The sequence below is a fragment of the Schistocerca nitens genome, chromosome 2 (genome assembly GCF_023898315.1).
Source record: "Schistocerca nitens isolate TAMUIC-IGC-003100 chromosome 2, iqSchNite1.1, whole genome shotgun sequence".
NCBI classification, from domain to species: domain Eukaryota; kingdom Metazoa; phylum Arthropoda; class Insecta; order Orthoptera; family Acrididae; genus Schistocerca; species Schistocerca nitens.
Genome location: NC_064615.1, coordinates 95,556,703 through 95,578,438, shown reverse-complemented (window position 1 = coordinate 95,578,438; position 21,736 = coordinate 95,556,703).

The window sequence follows — 21,736 nt, the reverse complement described above, 5'->3', positions numbered from 1 at the left end:
CTTCCATTTCCTATTATTCTATTCTATCCTGTATTTAACTGAAATTTTTTTTAAAAACTGATATTACTGTTTCATTCCTTGTTTTATCCATTTTATTACAATCTCCTACATACCTCATGAACTTCATCTGCTTGTATGCTTGATTTTTATTTCTTTGTTACTGTACATGATTCGAAACCCTATCCAAGATTGGGGACAGCCATAACTTTGTAGAATGTTATTTGTGTCTCTTTTCTTGTTTATCTTACCAAATTTCTTCTAATTGTTCAGCAGGTAACTTGATGATTATATGTTTATCAACTTTCTTCTCAATGACTAGATGATTAAGGTAGGATACTTGTTCTAAGATTTTGTCATTTGTTAATGTTTTCCATCTTTCCTTGGAAAGCCATTAATTTTGTCTTATTTGTACATATACTTAAGTTTTAATTATATTATTTTGGCTTAGTTTTTATAATGCTCTTTGTATATTCGTTCCGTTTCCTGTGTAATTATCTGGTAATCAGCATATAAGAAGGTATTTAATGGTATTCTAAATCGTACTTTAATTCCTATGTGTATTTCATCCTTCCATTTCATAGCTTTGTCGTTAACATAACAGCAGTATTCGGAAAGTAACGTCCGATTAGGCGTGAAATGGAAACCACTCGGAACTTTGTACATATGAGTTGGGCAGTGCCTCTAGTATGCCACTCGAACGCTTCATGTAGCTCGCTGCAGTGCAGAGGCCAAAGGGACCACATAGAAGTACCTATCACAACAGTGTCTCCCGCCAATTACGTAGAGCCCACATAGCATAAGTGTCATACCTTTCTTTTCAGCCGCATTTGCAGGGCAATGAAGACGCTCCAGCAGCGTTTTCGATGTGAAGTGATTGATCACCCACAGTAGAGCCCTTCCGCTGTTCATCTATGCTCGCATGAACCGATGGCTAGGAATACAACATTTTGGCACAAACAACGAAAGGCAGACCAGCGTTAAGAATTGCCGAAAAGCGCAGGCGACTGCTTTCTCAGACGGGAGCACTGGAAAGCTTGTACAACGCCACGACAAATTTCGAAGTCGGAGCGGCGACTATTTAGAGAGGTAGCTGGAAGGCGTGGCTAACTGTTGCCAACAGTAAAAATTATTTTCTCTATGGTTTTAATTTCGCGACCGATCAGACCTTACTTTCCGAACAGCCCTCGTATAAGTTTCATAAAGTGCGTAGACTTCAACTTTGAGGAACACCTCGGTTTATTAAAATTTCATGTGAAATTTTCGAACCGCAACCTATAATTATTTTTGTATTTATACGTAGACTCGTTGTGGTATTAATAAGAATTTTTGGAAAACCTTTTATTTACAGTATTTTACACCAAAGGGGTCATTTTACCATAAAAAGCGCTTTCTCAACATCAGTAAATGCTAAATGCGCTTGTAAGCCAAATTTCCGACGTTTTTCAATAATTTGTGTGCTTATAAATATATTAGCATTACACGAACGTCGTGGAGCCTGATTGTTCTTCTGAGAGTATTGCATCAAAAATACAGAGTGGCGCACATAAAAACGGCCCGAACCGGAATGCGAACGGGGGTGATTAGCATTACTGGCTTGGCAGTTTTCTTGCCACCTTCCAACAGCAGTAGTGTGGGAGTAGTTCATACAGAACGTAGTCGTTATAACCCGTGTACTTTATTGTCATGCCTTACTCCACTGAAGAACGTGTGTTCATTGTTGAGTAATATGTGCGGTCTGAATCCATTAAAGTTGTTCGTGACACTTTTCATGAAAAGTTTCCCGAAAGTAAGATTACTACAAAATCAACGATTCAGGATCTAGTGAGAAAGTGGCGTTCGACAGGCAGTGTTGCTAATTCAAAGAGAAATAGGGCACCGACTGTACGTGCACCTGAAGTTGTGGCAAACGTGTTGCCACACATTGAAAGAAGTCCCTACAAGTTAACACGATGATTATCACAGCAATGTGGAATTTCTCACAGACCATGTCAACGCATTATTCATGGCTTAGAAATGAAACCTTACCGTTTGAGTTTTGTTCAGCAAAAAAATGGTTCAAATGGCTCTGAGCACTATGGGACTCAACTGCTGTGGTCATAAGTCCCCTAGAACTTACAACTACTTAAACCTAACTAACCTAAGGACAGCACACAACACTCAGCCATCACGAGGCAGAGAAAATCCCTGACCCCGCCGGGAATCGAACCCGGGAACCCGTGCGTGGGAAGCGAGAGCGCTACCGCACGACCACAAGATGCGGGCTTTGTTCAGCAAATGAAAGAAGTGGACAAGGGTAAGCGTACACATTACTCTAATTGGTTGCTGGAAAATGTCGCTAGGGGACATCCGTACCTCCTTTTTTCGACGGATGAAGTTTGGTTTCATCTGTCGGGTTACGTTAATTCACAAAACACAAGAATTCCCATGGTATACTGCAAAAGCCGTTACACGATTTAACAATTTGTGTATGGTGTGTTGTATCTGGTAACAGAATTATCAGGCCATTGTTCTTCAACGAAACTCTCAACACACGTGTTTGCTTGCATCTCTACATTGAATATTCGGCTCTGTTAACTCAAAACGAAAAATTTTGTGCGTATTTACAGCAAGATGGGGCAACTTCTCATACGCCTGATATGTCCTTAGCTCGTATACATACTGATTTTACAGAAGAGAGGGCCATTAGTATGGGCTTGCAGCCACCCTGCTTTCCAGACTTTTCACCATGTTGACTTTTACGTCTCGGGATTTCTAAAGGCTAGAGTCTGCCTCAACAATCCCAGGACACCTGACACATTAAAAAAGAACATACGTGAAGAAATTTCGAACTTTACTCAAAGAGTACTGAAAAGTGTTTTCGTTAACATACTTCGACGTGCACAACTTTGCTTGGATGTTGGTGGTGAACATTTTGAACACAGACTTTAAATTCCTTTCTAAAATATGCTTATTAAACTAATAAACGTAAATCTGTCCCTCAAACTGTTAATTACATAGTTAATAATGTAACTGTGCAACAAAAATGTGAGAAAACGATGATGTACGTTCATTTTCTTCATTCATATTCCTTTCAGCGCCGGGGCCGGTTTTATGAGCGCCACTCTGTATTTTGCACCACTTGAGTAAGACTTATACCTTTAATTTCATATCACCCATTTAGTAAGCTTACTCATCTATAATTATTTGTGTCTTTCCTGTTGCTACGTTTAAATATAAAAATAAATGTAGCTGTGTCTCATTCTTCAGGTACATAGCAGTACTTCCGACAAAAGTTTGAAAAGTGCGTCAAGCAGAATTATGAAATGATTGCTTCATATTTGATGAGAACAATAATAATGCCCTCTAGGCTAGGTGCTTTCCTATTTTTATTACATTTAAGACTGCTTTTAATTTTTTGTGTCCATTTTAACTACGAAGTTACTATCAACTTTTATAGAATAACGTTCTCCACTATCTTTGCGAGGTGCCGGGGTGGAGAAGAGTTTGTACCTCTTTAATTCAGACGAATTTTGCAGGAGAACGACACATGCACTCGATCCCCTCCTTATCTACCACCTATTTAATTATGCGCACAATGGTAACGGAAGAAAATGATGGTGGACCCTGCTAGTTGGTAAAATAAGGAGTGAAAACTCACAATAATTTAATAAAAATCATGATCTACTCAAAAAAAAAAGAGAACTTTATCAGAATAAACAACAGTAAATCGGATTCTGCATATATCAACAAAATGTTATGTGCATTAAATATTACAATGAGATTTATTATACATCAGAACATAAATGCACATGATTATCGACACAAACAGTAGTTTAAAGGATAGGGTATACTGAAATATTATGAGGATAAGAGTTGGCTCCAGAACAAGGGGCTCCTACTCTCTGTGATGCAATGGAAATGGAAATGCCGTGTGGCTACGGCCTCCCGTCGGGTAGACCGTTCGCCTGGTGCAAGTCTTTCGAGTTGACGCCACTTCGGCGACTTGCGTGTCTATGAGGATGAAATGATGATGAAAGACACACAACACCCAGTCATCACGAGGCAGAGAAAATCCCTGGCCCCGCCGGGAATCGAACCCGGGACCCCGTGCGCGGGAAGCGAGAACGCTACCGCAGGACCACGGGCGGCGGACGCAATAGATTGACGGTAGTGACTGGAGGTCTTAATGAAACAAATATTAATCTCCCAACTATATAGCAGTATCGCAGTTAGTAGTGAGAGCTCAAATGGGATCACATAGAGAAACAAGCAAGGTGGACTTGTTGCAAAACGAGTTCGCCTGCTACTGAGGGATTCATTATAAAATTGATAAGGATCAACAATGCCAAAGCCGCAAAATACTGTACCACTACTGAAATCTGTAGCACGTCGTCGGTAGGCAGCGTCCTGATGATGTAGACGCCGGCTTCTGCCGAGCAGCAACTCTGTGTCAACCCCTGGCCTCGAAGGCTGTTCCAGAATTCTAAGTTCTTCCAAAAAAGAGCTACTAAGTCGTAAGGCCGTCGGACTCCGACGACGATCAGATCCCGAATTCCCTGCCCGCACAACGCAAGAAAGAAGCCAACATTGCTCTAATCCCTACTCTCCTCGAAAACCACGAATCAGCATTCAGTTCTGATTCCAAAATTCCCAACACTGTCTCAGAATTTCATTCGTGCCAATAGCGACCGTTCCCTCCAATTTCGAGCAGCGCATTATGATGCCAACTAGCCTGAGTTCAAGTTGACCAATCATGCCTCTGCTATTCAGCTGAAGGCACTGAACTTGCCATTTGACCAGCTACGAAAACAACCTGCCTAGACCACCGGCCATCTGGCGCCAGACAGTCGCATCCAGCAGGGCACACTCCACAAGTATTGTCAGAATCATGCGGACAATGCAGTCAAACGGTGCCAGGAGTCTTGGTTCCGGACGCGCCGGAACAGTAACAGATGTCTCGCAGGTCGTTTCGCCCTGCATACAATAGGCGAAACTCGACTGACGTCAGTCGTTCCCCCAGGCACTTAAGCCTATTGTACGAACCCCTCAGAATTTAGGGAAGTGGAGCCCCCAACCAGAAATGCCTTGTGCCGCTTCCTCCGATGCTTGCCCTGCACAAACCACCCAGGGAAGTAACCCAACTTGTATAGGAATCAAGTGAAAACTATTTTTTTGAGCTCTCAGTACAAATACTCTCATTACAATAACCTTATTCGGTCTGTTACTACCGTGCAATGGCTAAAATGGCTCTGAGCACTATGCGACTTAACGTCTGAGGTCATCAGTCGCCTAGAACTTAGAACTAATTAAACCTAACAAATCTACCGACATCACACACATCCATGCCCGAGGCAAGATTCGAACCTGCGACCGTAGCGGTCGCTCGGCTCCAGACTGTAGCGCCCTGAACCGCACGGCCACTGCGGCCGGCTACCGTGCAATGACACGGAACATTAATAAAATTGATGAAAATGAGAGGAGACATGCAAAAGAGGGCATGGAACGTCTCTTCTTCATCATACCACAAATTTCTGTAAAGGTTTATCCATTAACCGTCAACGATATTGTGAAATTAGTTAAATTGTACAGGTGTGGAAAACTTAAAGACGAAAATAACTTTTGCATGATGCGCCATTGCCAATTAACTTAGCTCAATGAAACTTGACCATAGATAGAAGCGCTATATTACAATACAGTACATAACGTAACTGAAAGAAATACGCATTGGGATGAACAGAGACGTCACTTCTATTCAAAGAATGTTATTACACTGAAATCACTGAGATTCTTGATGGTCCTCTGGAGATTAGAAAAGGCGGGACATATGGTGTGCGGTCAACACGAAAGGCAGTGCGTGCAGGCAACAACGTTGGTATGGAGTTCCCACAGCTGTGCCTTCGATTCCTCCACAACTGCTCGATGGTCGTTGGTGCATGTGGACGTGCTGCAGTGTATCCCATCAACACATCTCACATGTGGTCCACGGAATTTCAGTAAGGGAACGGGAAGGCCAGTCCTTTGGCTGAGAAACCTCTCTTTACAAGACCTCGTCCACCTACTGCGTTCGATGCGGTCGCGCACTGTCGTCGATAGATTGAAGTTATGGTGAATGTACCACTGAAACGACGCTTGTAGAGTGAGTACAGTGTCACATTAACGTTGACATGTTAAGCATTATGCCTCTACACACAGTAATACTTGTACCCTGAAACAATAATTTTGATATTGCTTCTTCGTGGTCTAGGGGCACCGTCTTTGGTTAGTAATCAAAACATTCTCATTCGCGGGTTCGAAGCACCCAGCCGCTTAGGTTTTGATTAATAATCAGCATTGGCGGCCGAAAACTTCCGGCATAAGATGTCACCCCCGTTCTGCCAACGGCCTTATCAAAGAAGATGGAGGATCGGGCAGAGTTTCTGGGCACTCTCTTGCCCTTGCGGTGGGACCTCCCCACCAAAGGCGTCGGAATTACCAATGATCAACGGCATGAGGATTCAGAAGGCAATGGAAACAACCGCATGAAACACATATTACATTTATCCACATGACATGTGCCCTGTTGTTGAAAAAGTGTCACGATGATCTCTCCATTGGCAGAAGATTCTGGAACAGTCCCCCATCCGGATCGAAGAGAGGTTACTGATAAAAGGAAGGTACCCATGAGAAAATGAATGAATAACCAACGAAATGATAAGGTTCTACGATTCGGGGCATGGAATGTCAGAAGCTTGAACGTAGTAGGGAAACTTGAACATCTGATAAGGGAAATGCAAAGGCTCAGTATTGATATAGCAGGGGACACTGAAGTGAAATGGAAAGAAGACAAAGATTTCTGGTCAGATGAGTCTAGGGTAATGTCAACAGAACCGAATAATGGTGTAGCAGAAGTGTGTTACTGTGAACAGTTGAGTGATACGATTGTTCTTATCAGAATCGACAACAAACCAACACCGACTACGATAGCTTAGCTACACATGACGACATCGCAAGCTGAAGACGAAGAGATAGAGAAAGTGTATGAGGATATTGAAAGGGTAATATAGTATGTGAAGGGAGACGAAAATCTAATAGTCGTGGGGGACTGAAATACAGTTGTAGGGGAAAAAGTAGAAGAAAAGATTACAGGAGAATATGGGCTTAGGACCAGATATGAGGGGAGAGAGGAGAAAGACTAATTGAGTTCTGCAGTATATTTCAGCTACCAACAGTGAATACTCTGTTCAAGAATCACAAAAGGTGGAGGTATACTTGGAAAAGGCCGGCTGATATGGGAACATTTCAGTTAAATTACATCATGGTCAAACAGAGATCCCGAAATCAGATACTTGATTGTGAGGCGTACCCAGTAGCAGGTGTAGACTCAGATCACAATGCAGTACTGACGAAGAGTAGACTGAAGTTCAAGAGATTAGTCAGACGGATCAATATGCAAGGAAGTGGGATACAGAAGTACTATGGGATGACGAAACACGCTTGAAGTTCTGCAAGTCTATAGAAACAACAGTACGGAATAGCTCAGTAGGTAGTAAGTTGGAGAAGAATGGACATCTCTAAAAAGGGCAGTCACAGAAGGTGGAAAGAAAAACGTAGGTAAAAAGAAGTTAACTGCGAAGAAACCACGGAGAAAAGAAGAAATACTCAGTTGATCGATGAAAGGAGGAAGTACAAAAAGGTTCACGGAAATCCAGGAATGCAGAATAACAAGTTGCTGAGGAATGAAATAAATAGGGAAGTGCAGTGAAACTAAGACGAAATCGCTGCATGAAAAATTAGAAGAAATCAGAAAAGAAATGAGTGTCGGAAGGACTGACTCATCATATAGGAAAGGTGCAAGGACTGACTCACCACATAGGAGAGTCAAAGTAAACAGCGATGAAATTAAAAGCAAGAATGGTAACATTGCGTGTGTTACGGGAATTTCACAGTTAAATGCATAGAAGAGGATGGACAGCTGTATAGACCACATTAAAGGCCTTCATGAGTGGGAAGGTTTGTCTAATGTTACAGAAGACGAAACAGGTGTCGATTTAGAAAAGATAGTGGATCCAGTATTAGAATCGGAGTTTAAGAGAGCTTTCGAAGATTCAATGTCACATAACGCAGAAGGGATACATAACGTTCGCGAAGAACTTTTGAAACCATTAAGGGTAGAGGCAACGAAACGACTATTCACTTTGATGTGTAGATTGTATAAGTCTAACAACATACCATCAGACTTCCAGAAAAGATCTTCCACACAATTCCGAAGATCGCAAGAGCTGACAAATGCGAGAATTGTCGCACAATATTCTTAACAGCTCATGCGTCGAAGTTGCTGACAAGAATAATACACAGAAGAATGGGAAAGAAAACCGATAATGTGACAGACGACCATGAGTTTGGCTTTAGGAAAGGTAAAGGCACCACAGAGGCAATTCTGACGCTACAGTTGATAATGGAAACAAGACTAAGGAAAAATCGAGACACTTTCGTAGGATCTGACGATTTGGAAACAGAATTCGACAATTTAAAATGGTCCAAGGTGTTCCAAATTCTGAGGAAAGTAGAGGTAAGCTATAGGGAGAGACTGGTAACGTGCAACATGTTCAAGAACCAAGGGGGAATAATAAAAGTGTACGATTAAGAAAGAAGTGCTCGGTTTAAAAGGGGAGGTAAAACAGGGATATAGTCTTTCATCCCTACTGTTCAATCTGTGCATCGAAGAAGCAATGATGGACATAAAATAAAGGCTCGGGAGTGGAATTAAAATTCAAGGTGAAAGTATATTAATGATCCGATGCGCTGATGGCGTTGCTACCCTGAGTGAAAGTGAAGAGGAATGACATGATCTGCTGAATAGAACACACAGTTTAATGCATACAGAATATGGACTGGGGATAAATCTCAGAAAGATGAAAGTAATGAGATGTAACAGAAATGAGAAAAGCGAGACATTTACGTCAGGATTGATAATTATGTAGTACATGAAGTCATGAAGTAAAAGAATTAGGCCTTAACTTGAGGAATAATTTCTGGGAACGTACGTTAGGAGCACAGCATTGTGTGGTAGTGAAACATGGACTATGGGAAAACCGAAACAGAAGAGAATCGAAGCATTTGAGATGCTGTGCTACAGGAGAATGTTGAAAACCAGGTGAACTGATAAGATTAGGAATAAAGGGGTTCTGCACAGAATCGGAGAGGAAAGAAATATGCAGAAAACACTGACAAAGAGAATGGACAGGATGATAGGACATCTGTTAAGACACCAGGGAATGAACATTAGGGAATGTCTTCCATGTTTCTACAGGGAGTTGTAGAGGGCAAAAACTGGGCAGGAAGACAGAGATAGGAATACATCAGGCAAAAGGTGCTACTCTGAGATGAAGAGGATGTCACAGAAGAGGAATTAATGGCGAGCCGTGTCAAACCAGTCGGAAGATACAGAACAGAAGAAAAAGTGTTCGGCGCATGTGTCAAAACAACATTAACCCATGGACCTCGCCATCCGACGGCAGCGCCGTCACTGGTGGAACTACGGGACTCAGCTGTTCTCTGCCACGGCTACTCGAGCACTTCGTATTCTTCAATTGAGGCAAATCGTGGAAATGATAGGATTCCATTCATTGTCCTCTGCTGCCGTTCACCAGATTTTACGCCAAGAATTTTTCCACGAATCTTTAATCACGGAGTTCCAAAAAGGTGTTGCTGTGGGCAGAATCATTGTTTTATGATCACCATTGAATGCTCAGTGGTGATCATAAAATACAGTATTCACCAGTAGCGGACACGCTGAGATGCAAAAGCGAGTGCAGTGTCGATGTCCAGCGAAACGTTCTTTCACAGTGCGTGTAGTATGTATGACCTATGCAAGCCATGAGGTACTCGGAAGCTACTTTGTAAATTCGGGCCATCTGCAATGACAAACTTTAATTACTGATCCCAGAAGTTCTGCAATCGTGGGCGGTGGGCGGGAAATCACTTTTACCTGAAACTTACGGAGGATTCCTGCTAGCGTGCTGTGCTTCAAGGTATACGTGCTGGTCGATGAGCCTCTATGGTATAGCCGGCCGGTGTGGCCGTGCGATTCTAGGCGCTACAGTCTGGAACAGCGTGACCGCTACGTTCTCAGGTTCAAATCCTGCCTGGGGCATGGATGTCTGTGATGTCCTTAGGTTAGTTAGGTTTAAGTAGTTCTAAGTTTTAGGGGACTGATGACCACAGATGCTGAGTCCCATAGTGCTCAGAGCCATTTGAACCATTTCTATGTTATATTGTATTATTTTAAAAGATCATCTACTTATCTTCCATTAGATATTTGCACCGGTATTTTATCAACCGTCGAATCTATTTGATAACGTACTTTGTCCTTTTACCTTCCATGTTCTTATGACCAGACTTACATTTTTAATGTAATCTGTTCCCCACCTTTATGTTTGTTTATCCGTCCCATCTGGTAACATACAGCATGCACCACTCTATACCTCAGTTAGCGACCGTCAGTTTCCGTGCAGAAAGTCGGTGGCTTACTGTCTTATGTCAAAATCAAAAGCACAGAAAATCGTTATTACTACTCCGTTTTCTCTTTTACCGTGCAGCTGGTCCCAGTAGTCAGCACTTATACAGAGTCTAATATTAACAGATTTCCTGATTTGGATAATCGACACATAAATGCTTGGGCCCCAAGTCAGTTTTGTTCTACAACGAGAAGAAAAACATACACTTTAATATTTTAGAAAACAGGATAGACAACATTTTGGCGGAAGATTGTGGGAGTGCCCAATACTATAGGAGAAAGCCTTAAGCACAGAGACTTCATATGCTACAGTTTTCGGGTGTGAAGTACATTTTTGACAATGATAGCAAGCGAAGCAGAAGCTAGAAACAGAAGGAAAATAGAACATTACTTGAAATGCCAGTTGTTCGATTAGAATCACAAATAAAGAAACAGATTAGCAATGAATAATGTATCAAGACATCATTTATTTTTGATTCAATAAAGTAAAAACAAATTCTTCGAACGATAACTATTATTTACTTTCTTTTAAAATGAGAATGCTAACATTCCATAGACGAAAATATTTTACTTTCAGTTTCAGAAACGTTGGAAATTGGTTTCTGCAGTTAAGTGGTAAGCGAAAGTGTTCACATTTTCATAAGAGTTTGAGATATTTGTAGTTTCAGAACAATGAAAGCTGATGAAATAGGACGCCCATGAGGCAGTTCGTCTGTGCCGTCTCTTTCCATTATTTAGACATGATGGTGGTCTTCCCATTCTTTAGTGATATTGTTTGGTGCCATATCAGAACCTCACATATCCTTCTACTTTGGATTAGTGGTGTCCATTCATTCTTGGAGAATAATTTTCAAAAACGTCAGTGGAATCAGTGGAGTGTAGGAGGCGACATCTAAGCTTATGTCCGGAGCTATTTGAAACAAATATTATTTCTATGATAACTTGTTCAAAAATACTGTGGAAAATGTAACAAAACTGCCCTAGAATTTGGGGTTGGGCATGAGGGAAAGTGATATGTAAAAATATTCGATAGCTGCCTATGTTAGTACCAAACCCATTGTTTTCTTGTTAGCTAGACTGATTGGTGACACTCATGATGACGTTTCCCTCATAGGGCTGCGTTACAGGATCGAAAAGACAGTAACATACCAGTATAACTCTGTAACGCCTGAAGGAAATTCTACCAAACTTCGCAAAATACCATTTGCTCTCTGGAAAAATTTACTCTGACAATGAGGTACACCTACTAATCGCTATGGCTGTGGGTTTCGGATGAAAAGGGTAGGAATAAAAGCATAACTGAGGAATTTAAATTTGATTTGGTATATAAATGACTCATTATTTGTCTAAAATTGTTGTGAGAGTAATATACTCCTACAGCTGATAGGGATGGTGGTGAGGGTGAGAAGAAGAGACCTGTAGAAACGTCCAAAAACAACCTATGTTTCTGTCCTGTAATTAGTTGACTTGGAATGCTTTAAAAGTATGAAGTGCAATCCGCCTCTAACTTGCCTCACGAATGGGACAGCCGAAACATTTATTTATTTTGACGAAAACGGAAAGACCAAAAGTACTGTATATCCCGAGCACCTGAGTAAACATCTCTAACTTAATTTATTGGACAAAAATCATTTTCTTTTTTACTGTTGTTTCTGCTTCACACATATGTACCTATGTGCCTTACATAGGAAGAAAGGGCTTGTAACACATGTTGCACACACCTTGTACAAAATGAAAAATCCAGAAAACAAAGAGAAAAACTTTAAATTTGCCCATATTGCACAGAATTTGTTGAGGTCTGCCGCTGTATTACGAAGTAGATGGAATAACGCTTTGTTAGCATAAATGACGTTCATTTTTAATATTGATATTAGTACGATACTTAGCTTTCATTCTTATGTTCCTAATGATAGCGGTATGCTGCAGAAAAGTGTCGCACCAATATATAATGAAAAATGAACGTCACTGAAGCTGACGAAGCTTAATTTTATATTAATGGAAACGAATAATGGATACGTTTATTTTGCTCGCAACCAATGCACTGTTGAGTTCAACATCCTTGTTAGAAGAAGATGGGACGTCCGAAAACATAGGTGTCACTTTGCTTCTGGAGGACGTAGAAAGATCACCCCCCGGGGATAGCGTTTGACGAACAGCCCCGTTTATATAAACGTCTCTCTCTCTCTCTCTGTCGAAGAACTGGCAGCTATTACGACCATTTGTGGCGAAGTTGGTGGAGCAGCTATATCAACAACTTCCGCTGATAGATTTATGAGACACTCGTGGCCAGGGCCGGTCTTCGCAGGTCTCCCTTTTCGCTCGGCTGCCGAGCTGAAACAGAAAGGCTTGTGAGGGCCGGAAAGGCCAGTCCGTCTATCGCATTTTAGACGTGTGTGCCATCTGAGACGAAAATTCTCGACAGATCCTCTTCACTGATGTCCTGTTATTATAGGCCACAATTATCAGCCTTGACGTCATCAACTTACTTCAGCCTTCTGTGAAAACTAATTCATTTTACCACAGCAAATCCCTCGCTAAATTCATGTTACACCTGCAGAAACACTTACGGTAACTCCTTTTCCTGCAGTGATAAACTTGAGCAGCAGTATCATGATGTTGGCAAATGTCAATGAGTTTACTTCTCGTGTCGTGAACAATTTAGTGCTCTGAAAATCATTTACATAATGAAAGTGTCGCTCCTATTTTGTCGAAAGGACAGTTAAGTCAATTTTTTCTACTTCATGTGAAATGGCAAATAAAAATAAATCTATGTCATACAAACAATCGTAGAAGACATGTTTCACATTCGAAAGTACGACCGTATGAATATCAAGCGAAATTTGCGATTTAATTTAGTATTTCTTGGTAAGGAGGACGCAGCGTGCTATCTCGGATGGAGAGTCATCGACAGATGTAGAATCAACCTTAGCTGCGGCCAAGGGAATCGTGTTGAGACGCTTGCTGTTGACACTCTATTTTATTGACGTTCCTGACAATGTTAACAACAATCTCAGAACTTTTGCAAATATTGATGTTATCTGTAACGAAGTAATACCTAAAGAAATGGAATATATATTCAGTCAGAACTTGGTAAGATTTAAAGGTAGTGTAAAGATTGACAACTTGGTTTAAATGTTCATATGTGTAAAACTGTGCACTTAAAACGAGAAATAACTACTCGAACAACATTAATGTGTCACAAATGGAATCAATGAACTAACACGAAATCTCGGGAATTCAGTTTGTTAGGACATGAAGTGGAGTAATTACAAAGGTCAGACAGACTTTGGTTAATTGGTAGACTCACAGAAAAAGGAATTAGTCAACAGAAGTCATTGGTTATTGAACGCTATTGCGATCCACCCTGCAACAATGACGAAGTGTGTGGCACCTACCAGGACTAAGACGAGACACTGACTGCATACAAAGAAGGGCATCAAGATTGGTTGCGGGTTCTGGGCCATGGGAGAGTCTCATGGGTATTCTGAAGAATAAAAGAACTACCAATCTCTTGGACGCAGAGGTAGTCTATTCAATGGAAGCTTCCTTGCAAAGTTTGAAGAATAGGCTTTTGTTAAAGAACCTCAGAATCCACTAAAACCTCTAATTAACGCTTCTGTAGCGATCACGAAAACCAGATTCGAGTGATCGTAGTAAGCAGACAGAATGGGGAGAAGCCGTAGAACCTGGTACAGTGAGCATTGACTCTTGTCATGAACATCGATTTGACTTCCAGAGTAAAGATGTTTTTTAGGTGCAGACGTGTATTCCAAAAGAAAATTAATCGATTCCCGAACCATCGATGGCAATGCAGGACACAATACATACATAACGATGTTTTCATTTGAAACCTTAAATGTTTATAAGAACTCCGTTTGTTTTGAATTCTTTACTGTCTTCATATCAGGCTGCAATCACTCATCAGTTATAACACCCACTGCTTTCTCTATCTGCTGAAATGCCTTTACGCTCCAGTTTTAATGCTTTCAATATTCAGAAGTAGGTAACTGTTATTCACATAGCTGATACGCTTACTCATATTTCTTTTTCTAATCTGAAATTCCTTCTAAGGTTATAGGGTTTTAGCTATTTCTTTTAGTATATGGTGTCTCACACATACTTTCTCAGTTCTAAGAAGTCCTTTGCCTGATGTCTGTCCGAAGTTCCCGTTTCATTTCTACATAGGGTAGCAATGTCGTCAGCAAATCGTACCACTGATGTCCTTTCACGTAGCATTTGATTTCCATTCGTGAACGTTTCTCTTATTTTAACCACTGATTGCTGGATGCACAGATTGAACAGTAGCAGCAAAAGACTACATCCTGCCTTACGCGTTTTTTATTCTGAGCACTTCTTTCTTGGTCGTCCACTCTTATTATTCCGTCTTGATTCTTGCACATATTGTATTTTACCAGTCTCTCTGTACAGCTTACTACTGATATTCTGAGAATGTCGACCATCTTGCGCCATTTTACATTGGTGAACACTTTTTTCAGGTCGACAAATCCTATGAACATGTCTTGATTTTTCTTTTGTCTTGCTTCCATTATCAACCGAAACGTCAGAATTGACTCTCTGGAGCCTTTAGCTTTGCTGAAGCCAAACTGATGGCCATCTAACACACCCTCAGTTTTCGTTTCCAGTTTTCTGTATATTATTCTTGTCAGCAACCTGGGTGCATGAGCTGTTAAGCTGATTGTGCGATAATACCCTCAGTCATCAGCTCTTACCGTCTTCGAAATCGTGTTAATGATATTTCCACGAAAATCAGATGGTACGTTGCCAGACTCATACTTTCTACACACTAACGTCAAATTTTAGACATTCTGATGGAACGTTATTTATCCCTTCCGCTTTATTCGGTCTCAAGTCTTCCAAGGCTCTTTAAATACTGATTCTAATACTGGATCCCTTATCTCTTCTAAAGCGACATCTGTTTCTTCTTCCATCACATCAGACAAATCCTCCCCTTCATAGAGGTCTTCAATGTGCTCTTTCCACCTATCCACTCTCTCCTCTTCATTTACCAGCACAATTCCCGTAGCACTTAATGTTACCATTCTTGCTTTTAATTTGACCGAAGGCTGTTTTGACTTTCATATGAGCTAAGTCAGTCCTTCCGACAATTATTTCTGTTTTGATGTTTTGTATATTTCATGCAGCCATTTCATCTTAGCTTTCATGCACCTCCTCTTTACTTCATTCCCATGCGACATGTATATCTGCAATCCTGTATTTTCCTTAACATTTTTGTACTCGCTTCTCTCTTCGATCAGTTGAAATATTTCTTCTGTTATTTGTTCTTCGCAGTTATCTTCTGTGACCTATGTTTTTTCCACCTTCTGTGATTACTCTTTTTAGATATGTCCTTTCCACTTCAAATGTACTGCCTACTGAGCTATTCCTTATTGCTGTAAATATCTTCCAGCGTACCTCTCAATTAGTATCCTATTACTTTGCATATTGGTTCTTCATGACTAATCTCTTAAACTTCAGCCTACTCTTCGTAACTACCATACTGTGATCATAGTCTATGTCTACTACTGAGTACGCCTTAAAATCAAGTATCTGATTTTGAAATCTCTGTGTGAAAATGATGTAACTGAACAAAGTATTCGTTATTACTAGCTGAAATATATTACAGACCTTAGTTAGTCTTTCTCCTCTCTTATTCCTTGCCCCATAGCCATATTCTCCTGTAGCCTTTTCATCTATTCCTTCCCCTACAACTGCATTTCAGTCCCCCACCTCCCTTTACATACTTAACTGCCTTTCCAATATACTCATATACTTCCTCTGTCTCTTCATCTTCAGCTTGCGACGTCAGCATGTAAAGGTGAACTATCGTTGTCGGTGTTGTTTTGCTGTCGATTCTGATTATCCTATACTCATCCGACCAGAAATCCTTGGATTCTTTCTATTTCACTTCACTGTCCCCTACTATATTTAGACTGAGCCTTTTTCATTTCTCTTTTCAGATTTTCTAACTTCACTACCACATTAAAACTTCTGACATCCCACACCCCAGCTCTTAGGACGCTATCCTTTCGATGATTACTCAGTCTTTTATTCGTGGCTACCTCTTCCCTGGCAGCCCCTCCCAGAGATCCGAATGGCCGGCCAAAGTGGCCGAGCGGTTCTAGGCGCTTCAGTCTGGAACCGCGCGACCGCTACGGTTGCAGGTTCGAATCCTGCCTCGGGCATGGATGTGTGTGATGTCCTGAGGTTAGTTAGGTTTAAGTAGTTCTAAGTGCTAGGGGACTGATGACCTCAGATGTTAAGTCCCATAGTGCTCAGAGCCATTTGAACCATTTTTTAGATCCGAATGGGGGGACTAATCCGGAATTTTTTGGCAATTGAGAGATTATCATGAGACTTTTTCAATTACAGGTCACATTTCCTGTGGATGCACGTAATGTGTTTTCAATACAGTCGTCTCAATTGCCTTCTGCGCCCTCATGGTGTTGATCACTGCGGTCTCTTCCGCCTTTAAGGATAGTTTCCCACCCCAATAACACAGAGTGCTATGAACCTCTGTATACTCTTCATCCCTCTTTGACGAGGCCGTTGGCAGAATGACGATCACTTCTTATGTCGGAAGAGTTTGACCGCCAGTGCTGATTATTAATCTCAAATAATGCGAGTGGTAGTACAGTCAGACTTAGGTTCAAATTCAGTGCAGCAATGCGATCATTGTCAATAATTGTTGTTATTCGATTCTTCAGTTTAGTATATATTTACTTTTAAATGAAAGAACTATGAAAACTTTTTACTGTTTCCACATCCATGACGATCGTTTCACTTGAGGTCTGAGGATGGTACATCAGGATATTTGTTTTCCACAACAGGTTTTTTGTCTGTTCTAGTTTTGCTGACATGTTTCACATCCTCACTATGGATCAGATGGAACGAAAAGTGCTTGTAATTTAACCTAACCTGTTTCAAATACTCCTTTATGTCACAACACTGATGATCAGTGGTGTAGTAATGATTAATAAACTCAGTCGCAACACTGAAAGCAAGTCGATGATAAGGGGCAAAGCTATCAGTGGCAGTAACTTACAATGAGTGCTGAAGTTTGTAGACACAAGTTATCAATATATCTCAAATTAAATTTAGCGTTGGCTTAGCTAGTGATAGTAACTATGAGCATCCAACTGTGTTTTGAATAGGTGTTTTGTTTTGACGGACAAAGAAATTTGGGAAGAAAGATTCCGAGCTTTTCCGTTTTAATATTAAGTCACTTGAAGATGGGGCTTTTAGCGCCACGAAACAGGAAAAAATTACATCCAAAGCGGTCATAAACACCCAAGATGAGTATTTCGAATAAAAGTGAATCAAAAAAATGTTTGTTGATCATCTGAGAAAACTGGCTATTGCTCTAGGTAATGGTTAATAGCATTTGGGCTTGATTGCTTTCACCTTAATATAGACTGTGTTACTCGAAGGATCACTACATTACCGTTATTTTTCTTCAAAGAAAGAAATCACAAGGTTGTAAAACACCTTTCTCGATGACCAATATGATTTTAGTTAATAACATGTGCCATGTTTAGAGAGAACCATACCAACGGATCTGCGACATGACATGCATCATTTGCTGATAAGTAAAATTATTTTGGTGATGAAGAAAAATATTTTCCCATGTGTTGCCTTTACGATAGTTGGTCACATTTGCATTTTTCGACATTGAGCATAATTTCATGTTTATTGACCTTCTCATAGAGTTAAGATCCTCTTTCTGTTGCTGTTATGGCATACGACTGCCATATCTACTTTTATGTTGAGGTGATGTTCTTTTGTTAGATGTTCCTATTTGTAAAGTGCTTATGTTCATTCTTCAATGGCCATAGATGCCCTTTATACCCGATATTAATATTTATTGGAATCATTTAAATTTACAGCCATTGTATTTTAATTAATGTAATCTTGAACTACTGTATTCCACTTCCTCTTCTGTTACATTTTTATTTTTTTCTGTGTTGTACTTTGTGTGCTGAAGATATATTAATTCTTTGTCTTTAGAAGATGTTAAAATTACGGTGTGTGATTTGGTTGTGGCAATTTATGGTGTGCCATTTCACTTTTGAGCTGTCCACTGAGTTTCGCAGTGTGAGTGTGCATTTTGTGTTGCTGTTAAGGTTTGGTGTATTTGGACAATTCTTGTTTTTGCTGTATTTTGTTTGTATCTTCTTTTTTAATGGAGCTATGTTGCTTGTTTAATGTGTTGCACTTGTAACTAACATACTGTGGGATGTTGATGCTCATGTTTAGATCTTGGTAGTAGTTACTTTCGTTTGGAGGTGGTCTCCATTATCTAACTACTATATGCCAGATGGTTGCCAACTTCTGGGAATGTGGGTCGTGTGACTTCATTTTTATTTTCATGTCTGATCCCTTTCCAACAACAATGAAACGGTCTCTGTTGATGCATTACTCTTCCTTTGAGCTGAAAGTAATTTCTTGTTTCTTATGTTTCCATTTTCTTTTCTAATTTAAACGTTCAATGTGCAAACTGTTCTTATGTTCATATGATTTGACTATGAGACCTACCCATATCTGCGCCAGTAATAGAGTTTTTAAATTTTTGTCTCGATTATTACTTCAGAAATTCTATTTTCTGTTAAATCATAGACACATCTTTCTATAGTAAATTGAATGAATTGTTACATTGAAAGTAGTTTACCTTGGTGATTTTTTATACGATTTATATTTATTATTCTCTAATGCCGTTTAGAGTACCAGGTTTTACTCACAGTTACTGTATCGTCAAGAGGGGCTGAAATGTTGATGTCTTTCACATCAAAGGGCATAAGCCTTGCATTTGGCAATCATTTTCTTCCCCTTTTTGGGATTATTTCCTGAGAAGTTGTTTATGCTTGTGCTGTTCTCTAGTTTGCAATGCTTAGCTAGGTGTTTTAAAGACACATTTATAGAATGGGCGTGGATGTACTGGAAAAACGTAGATATAAGTTCAGAATATAAATAAAAAATTAGTTAAGATATTAATTAGTATAAGCCGTTGTATCGATAGTGGCGTGCAACCACTGAAACATTAGAATAATTACGCAGTTCAGTTGTCTTGCCGGGAAAACGGCACCATTTTTGTTCTTGAAGCGGTCCAGTTTGGACGCATATCTGCCATTGCTGCAGGTAATTATTTGGCTCACCGACATCATTCTATTTTATCGGGACGCAATCTCACTAGTCGTACTCATAGTTACACACAGCAAAGGAATTAATGTAAGTGTCCATGTAATTTAATTTAGTATAATATTTTGTGATTACAGTGGCATTATTTAATCTTGTGTTTCATTTATGTTGCAAGCTATTGTTCCAATTAAACGGCGTCTTGACATGGCTAAAGGTTCCATTTTACAAAACTTATGAATAGTCCAGCACAAGCCAAAGTTCTGGAATTATTCAATCTACAAAGTCCGATAAAGAAATATTTTCAGAACAGTCACTCACGGTCAAACCTACAATGAACGGACGTTACGCAGAAAGCCATTGTCCAGTGCCCAAAGTTTGTATTACGCACAATTAAAAATCTATACTCCGATTACATACTATTATCATTACCTATTATTATTCGTCTGTTCTCTGATATTCTGAAACCAGGCAGGAAAAGAAGGTAAATAGAACTGGTGACTTCGAATCTGGACCTTATATTCTATTTGCTACATTGTTTTTATTTTATTGTATGGATAATGGGATCATATCTGACGAGCCATTGCCACTGAGTTTTTGTAGAGACCAAACAAAAAGATGAACACTGAAAGAGTTGATGAAACCTGGAATACACTGCATACTTCGATCCTAGGTAAGATTTTGCATTTTTACATTAGCACGATAGTCCAAGCGCTTTCATTAATTTTAGCTTGCTTCCTATCTTTGTCAAAATTTTCCGTAACCGTATCAGTCACTTTTGCGCAAGATCGTGTATTCCAAATTATTTTTATCATACAGGTTATTACATCAATACAGTCATACCATTCCACAAAATCGGCGAATTCTGTCATGAGCACCGTAAAATCGCAAGCAGCCATTAATGTTAATTATTTCACCATTAATTGAAATTCTTGCTCAGTTAAGCCAACATTGGTGTCATACGAAATTAATTTCATGAATTCATTCTCAAACGCGTTCAAAAATTTTTCTTGCAATATGCATCACGTGTAACATGGCGGTAACACGTCATCAATTAGCAAAAGTAGAACATGACAGACAACATACGCAAACCGAATCCGACTTGGACACTGAACAAAACAGTGACAGTAACTCCAGAAATGTCTACAGTAGTAACTAACAATCAGCAGATAACATGCATAGTGACGGAAATTTCGTAAATATGCCGACCACTAATGAAATAGCTAAATCCAGCTGAGGGCCCATTCTTGTCCGTGACGTCACGTCAAACGACTTGACGGGGGCTGAGCAGTTTCAATTGATAAAAATATTGCCGGTATGTTTGACGCTATTATCAAGCATATGACTTAAAACAAAAGAGACACTGACGAACACATAACAGTTTTAAAAACGTGGCTAGGTTAAGGCTGAATTAAGAGCTCTAAGACCTTGTAATGATACACTGTGTGTAAGAGTAAACGAGATGAACATGAAACTGAGCGGACAAGTGTCCGAACTTGACTCAAAATTTTCCGAATTGAACTTACAGCAGGAAAACTACAAAAGACGTAAAAGATAGTCAAACTGAAGGCAAACATTTTAACGCTACATGCGAAGTTATTGCCGCTCAAGTCAAATCTAATCGGTCAGTTCTTGACTCAATAAAAACACACATTATTGTAATTGAAGGCAAAGTTAACACTATGGTTAAACCAGTTACAGACAAACTACAGTGACACACTGACAACCATTTTGCCAACATAAATAAAGAATTTCATGTCTGAGTTGACAAGAAAAACAAATCTTTTCACCAATGTAAAGAGGAAAAATTACCGACGGTTGTGCACAACACCGTAGCCAAATTTGCCAAAAATAATAAACATGTCGTAGCTGAGGCAGCTCATTCGAACGCAGCACAAAAAAAATGGCTCTGAGCACTATGGGACTTAACATCTATGGTCATCAGTCCCCTAGAACTTAGAACTACTTAAACCTAATTAACCTAAGGGCAGCACACAACACCCAGTCATCACGAGGCAGAGAAAATCCCTTACCCCGCCGGGAATCGAACCCGGGAACCCGGGCGTGGGAAGCGAGAACGCTACCGCACGACCACGAGCTGCAGACAATGCA